This window comes from Lathyrus oleraceus, chromosome 7, assembly GCF_024323335.1.
Source record: "Lathyrus oleraceus cultivar Zhongwan6 chromosome 7, CAAS_Psat_ZW6_1.0, whole genome shotgun sequence".
Classification (NCBI taxonomy): Eukaryota; Viridiplantae; Streptophyta; class Magnoliopsida; order Fabales; family Fabaceae; genus Lathyrus; species Lathyrus oleraceus.
The window spans coordinates 460,022,777-460,029,351 of record NC_066585.1 but is presented as its reverse complement, the minus strand read 5'-3'; the positions used below and the strand labels follow the sequence as shown (position 1 = coordinate 460,029,351).

Sequence of the window (6,575 nt, the reverse complement as noted above, 5' to 3'; positions counted from 1 at the left end):
GGTGATTTTCAAGGGCGCAAATTCTCTAAGCGGGGGAGAGTTGTAACACCCTGAAAATTGATTAATTTATTTAATCAAATAAATCATGTTTTTATTTTAATTATTTAGTATGTATGTGTATATAGTGTGGTGCGTTGAGAGTTTTGGTGGGTGGATAGAACAATTAAAATAATTAAAAATGATTGTTTTTATTTAATTTAAATAAAATAGAAATAAAGGTTTTGGATGGAAAATAGGAAGAAAGGAGAAATAGGGGAAGTGGTGAGAAAAATAATAAAAGTTGGGCGCTAGTGTAATTATTAAGAGATAAAATTATATTTTTAGAGATAAAGGGGCTAGTGGAATCTTTGAGAAAATAATACGTAAAATTGAAGCATTTGAGAGAAAAAGAAAGACTAGAGCTTGAAGAGGGAAGAACAAACCATCAACCTAATTCATAATTTTGCTGGAAATCTAATGTATGGGGGGAGAAAGGGATTATATATGGGTGTTTGGAATGAAAAGGTAGAGAATAAAGACTCTTACTCTCTTTAGGGATTGTGTGTAATCTTTTATAAATTGTTGTTGTTATGTGTTGATCTGAAAATTGATGATTGAAGGTGTGATTATCTAATTTTCATAACTGAATTCGTGTGTGTATTATTCTACTTATGTGTATGTGATTCTATGTGATAGTTGGAATTTCGAAGCTTTGGACATAAATGATAAGTGGTTTTTATATCATTTTTATTAGTCATTTTCCTTCATATTTTTCTGTTTTCATTTGCTTTCCTTTTATTTTACCATGTTTTACGCTTTGGTATTGTGTTTTCTTTGTTTTCTGATCTTAATATGCATTTCAAGCGAAAGAGGGATGAAAAATGGACAAAACACGGAAAAAGGCGAAGAATTGAAAAGTCTCCATACAAAAACCAGAGGCCTGTTATGGGGACCCATAATGGCTATTACGGGCCGTAACATGCTTGCTCCTCCAACCCTACTTTAAGGCTCTCTAGTACTAAAACCAGAGGCATGTTACAGGCACCCGTAATGGCTAGTACGGCCCGTAATAGGAAGGCATACTTTCTCCCGATTTGTTTCCTTTTCTGGCCTGATTCCTTCCATTTTAAGGATTTTGATTGCTTTGATATGATCTTCATTGTGTAATTGACATTGAATATTAGGAGATTCTTACCATATTTAGAATTTTTTAAAAAATCATAGGTAGTCTTGAGTTTTTATTCCAGTTTTTAGTTTTGCGCTTCTTTTTACTGCACTTTGTAAAAGTGTCCATTGGAGCAGCTGGATCAAGTTATCAATTCAAGTTCTACTTTTTCATTAATCTTGTTCTTATTTATCGCTTTATTTATCTGTGTATCTATTATGTCTCCATCTATCGTAATAATTTTGTTTGGATTATTCCTCACCGTGAGTGAGTAGTCTTCTAGGGACTAAGGGTTATGAACCTTATCATATGTTTATTCACATGAACTTAAGCTAGTTACAGGAATTCTACCCTTTTTATTTTAAGAGTCTGAGTTTTATTCAAAACTCGCTACGAAAGTAGGAGTGTTGTCTTCAGGCATTTGCCTTACGCTGAAAGGGTAGAGGCAATGCCGAAAAACATGTTTTTAAATAGTCAAGTCCGAAGTCACGAAAGTGATCGGATGAAATTGAGAAAAGTTCCAATTTTTAATAGATGTGCAAATGTGAATACCACTAACAAACGTTTCTGCACGAGCGAAAGCCGATGAGCATCCCGTTCGTTAGAGGTAGGACAAAAGGCTGGCGAAAGTAGGTATTGCCATAATAATCTATTTTTCTATAAACTAAATTGGAATTCTCATAATAGAAATAATTAAGTCAAATGGAGAAATATAAGATAGGAGTCATAACCCTAGGTCTTATTTATTTTATCATTATTTTCAAGAAATTCTCTTTTAAGTTATTTTTCCAAAAGTGCTTTCCATTTAAGTTATTCATTAAAACTCATTTTAGGTCGCTCTAGAATTACACCGATAGGTTAGAAATCGGTACTTAACCATTGGTCTTTGAGGTTCGATACTTTTTACTACTCTGACATTTGCCGTACACTTGCGGTGTGTCAAGTTTTTGGCGTTGTTGTCGCAAACTTATTGTGTTAATATTGAATTTCTATTTGATCATCATAGAGACTAGAGTTTTATTTTTCTGCTTTAATTCTACTGCTACCTTTGTATGCGAAGAAGGCATTTTGCTAATACTTTAGTCGAACTCATTGACGAGATCAAGCACTTTTTGATAGAAAGGCGCCAAACTCAAAGACAACTTACTATGGCTGACCCCGTTGTTGATACGAAACCTTTGAAAGATTATGCGGTTCCAATAGAAGAGGAACTGCACTGCAGTATCTTTACCCACCTATTGGGGCAAACAATTTTGAATTTAAACCTTCATTGATAGGTATGATCTAACAAGACCAATTTTTAGGTTTACCTTCGGAAAACCCAAACTTGTACCTATTTATTTTTATCGATAACTGTGGTACTGTTAAGGAGAATGGTGTTGACCAGAATGTTATTCGCCTAAGAATTTTTCCCTTCTCTCTGGGCGCAGGCTTGGATTCAATCCTTTCCTTCAAATTCAATAACTTCTTGGCCTCAATTGAAATCCATTTTCCTCGAACGATATTTTCCGCCAAGTAAGACAGCCCAAGTTAGGAATAAGATAAATAATTTTAGGCAAGAATAGGGGGAATCTTTGTTTGACGCATGAGAGTGTTTTAAGGACTTGTTAAGACTTTGCCCTTTCCATGGGCTCGAAAAATTTATGATAATCCACACTTTTTATAACGCTCTCCTTTATTCCACAAGGATGACCCTCAATGCAGATTTTGGAGGATCCCTTATCAATAGTCCATAAGATGTGGCCTAGAAACTTATAGAGGACATGTCCAAAAACCATTATTCTTGGGGAAGCGTGCAACAAGTCACCACTAAAACCACCCTTAAACCAGAGGGATCTATGAGGTGAGTCAATTTGATCACATGAATGCTAAATTCAATGCCCTTTATCAAAATATTGAAAATTTAAGCATCTCCCCTCCAACTTCCACTCCACCTAGCCCCGTTGCTTTTGTTAACCCCGCTACTCTCAACTGTGAGATTTGTAGTGTGAATGGACATATTGGAAAGGATTCCCAAATGGTTCACACTAGAGGATTGGCCCAAGAAAATGTCAATTTTTTGAATAATAAAAGGAACAATCCTTACTCTAATACCTACAACCCCGGGTGGTGAAACCACCCGATTTTTTCTTACAAGAAAAACCAACCTCAATAGATTAGGGCTCCACCTAGTTTCCAAAATGTAGCCCTAGATACCCAAAAGAAATATAATCTAGAATTGATGGTGGAAAACTTCATGGCGATCGTAACTCTCCTAAATGAAGAGTTTAAAAATCAAAACCTCCATATAAATGAAGTCCTTAGGCAGTTAAACACCAAGGTTGATGCCATTTCTACACATTCTAAGATGCTAGAAACCCAAATCTTTCAAGTTTCTCAGCAACAAGCATCCACAACCATCCCTCCAAGAGCTTTATCGGGACAACCCGAGCAAAACCCTAGGGGACACCTAAATGCTATAACTACCGTCTGAAGAAGGAAATAGAGGTTGAGGAATGTTTTAGGATGAGAATTGGTGAAATTAAGAGGGACCAACCAACACCGTCTGAAAAGGAGGTCGTTGAAGAGGAAAGGAAGAAAGCAACTTTCATTGCTTCATCTCCCTTATGTTACCCCCGTTGAAGAGGTTATGACATACAAGGATTGGCATGAGATGCTCCCTTTTGCTTTGCATAGATATCGTACATCTGTATGCACTTTAACATAGGAAACCCCTTTCTCTCTCGTGTATGACATAGAAGCATTGCTCCCCGTAGAGGTTGAGATCCCATCAATGTGAGTCTTGATGGAAGCCAAATTGTTTGAGGCTGAATGGTATTAAAGAAGGTATGATCAATTGAATTTGATTGAAGAGAATAGGATGACGACCTTGTATCATGGCTAGTTATATAAAAAGAGAATAAAGAAAGCATTTGACAAGAAGGTTCGACCCCGCGTATTCAGAGAAGGAGACCTCATGCTCAAGAAGATCTTGTCTTGCAACACTAATTCTAGGGGCAAGCGGACTCCTAATCATGAAGGCTCATATGTTGTTAAGAGATCCCTCTCTGGCGGTGCAATGACTCTTACGAGTATAGATGGTGAGGAACTCCCTCATCATGTGAATGCCGATGTAGTCAAGAAATACTTCGTCTAGAGAAAAAAAAAGAACATCTCGCTAAGTTGAAAACCTGAAAGGGCGGGTTAGGCAAACATGAACGTCCCGGTGGATTGATAACCAGAAAGGGAGGTCTAGGCAAACATTAGAGACATAAATAGAAAATAATCATCCTGGTAGATTGAACCCAAAAGGGAAATCTAGGCAAAAGTTAGGGATTATAGCAAGTAACTGCATCAAGCCTGACTTGATCATTTGAACCAATAATGCCCATCAAAGATTCTCATTCAGTCATCCTCGACTGAAGTTCTAAGCATAACGAAGTTCAAAGTTGTTAGGGAGAATAGTAGTCATTGTATTTCAATGTAGCCTTTTATATGTATTTACCATTTTTTCTCAAATTTGTAATGATCCAAGGAGTCACGCCATTTGCGGGCTACCATTATATTAATAAAATTTGAGCCTTTTTCTTATTTGTTTGTTGTTCTTATCTTGTTTTAGTTTACAAAATTTCATTTATTTTTTATAAATAATTTTTGAAACAAAATATATATAAAAAATCATGTTTTTTGAAATTTACAAAAATATTTTCCTCGATTTGTGAAAATAAAAGAGGAGTGTCAACAATCATCTCAAGGATGGTAAGATCTTGAAGAGCAGAGCTCAATGTTCTCTTAAGGTAGGGTTTTCCTTATGAGTGTATATAAGATCATCAGTTTCCCCAACATGAGATTACGGGAGTGGTAGGATTCCCTAGTATAGACGTCTACAAGTCTTCATAGTAGAGTTTGTTCGAATGTTTCTTATCCCTGACAAACTTTTCCTTCCCTCAAAGGGGACTTCATATTTTTTGTAGATTACCTTTGGGTCTCCAAGAAATATCTTATTTCTCCCTCCATAAGGATTTAAGCCTTGTATCCTGATTTATCTCCTTTAATGGCTTAGGATTATTGCAGGGTTTTCTTCAGCTGAATCCCTAGCAAAATCTCTAGTATCATCTCCATCTTATCGAGATTAGTCGAGTTTCTGATTGTATTGTGTCGTCAATCTAACCCTTTATGCCTGTTTTTTCAATATATTCACGCACATATTAATACGCATATGCATAGCATCATGATGTTTATCTTTGCATCTTACATTTCTTGGTGCATTCCCCTCTCTCTGGTGTTTTCCTCCCCGCAGAGTGTGTGCGTCCTCTCTCCAATAGAGTGTCAACCTTAAGAAGAAAACGCTTATCCTTTCTAATTCCCCATGGAGTTTGATCCTCGTGGAAGGTTTTATTTCAGTTCTCCCTTCCAGTTGGTTATCTAGATGGAATTAATCCCCAATTTTTTAGTTTATTTCCTCACCGGGATGAGTCTTCTTTGATCGTTTATCTCTAGCTCATTTCTAGGTTGAGCTTTGGTCCTTTGAGCATATTACCTTTATTAAGCTATCACTTAGATTATAGTTGGTAATACCTCTTCTTATCTTTGGTTTATTACCTTTGTTAAGCTATCACTTGGCTGATAGTTGGTAATACCTCTTCTTATCTTTGGTTGGTTACCTTTGTTAAGCTATTACTTGGCTAGTAGTTGGTAATCATTCCTTTGAACTTATTACCTTATGTTAAGTTATCACTCGACAGATAGTAGGTAATATTTCCTTTTACCCGTGGTTGGTTACCTTTATTAAGCTATCACTTGGTTAATAGTTGGTAATCTCTCCCTTTCAGACCTATTACCTTTATTAAGCTATCATTCGGCTGGTAGTAGGTAATATTTCCTTTTACCAGTGGTTGGTTACCTTTGTTAAGCTATCACTTGGCTGGTAGTTGTTAATCTTTCCCTTTCAGGCCTATTACCTTTGTTAAGATATCACTTGGATGATAGTTAGGTAATTTCTCCCCTAGTGGAGTTAGGCATCCCCTTTGGTTGATCTTTTCCTCGGGCGGAGTATTTCTTTAATAAGTTTTCCCTCGTTGGGTCTTTGGGTCATTGTTTTCTAACTATGCATTGGTTTTTCCCCAATACAATAGTTATTCCCTAGTCGAGTAGTTTCCATGTGGAACTTTCTTTGTCCCCAGCTGGGTTTCCCCTGTAGAATTGCAGTCTCGTTGTTTCTCCACCAGTTCTTTGTCTCGTGCCGCTATATTCCCCACAGAGATACTCGTCTGCATTCATAACCTATCATAAGAATATTTATAGTATCTTAGGGCCAAAAAATGTTTTTTTTTGTATTTAAGTCTCCTCAATCTCGTCGAGACGAAGATCTTAATCTTCATACTCTGAATTGAAGAAACTTAAATAGGGGCATCTGTCATACCCTAATTTTTAACCCTAAGATCCCACATAC

General features: G+C 36.5%; 1 non-coding gene across 1 annotated transcript; it reads right to left on the bottom strand.

Moving 5' to 3' along the window:
- Window positions 1-2,666: 2,666 nt before the first annotated feature.
- LOC127108915 (small nucleolar RNA R71) lies at window positions 2,667-2,777 on the bottom strand. Its single transcript, XR_007796413.1, has one exon. It is a non-coding gene; the product is annotated as a small nucleolar RNA R71 (small nucleolar RNA).
- Between the last annotated feature and the right edge of the window lie 3,798 nt (window positions 2,778-6,575).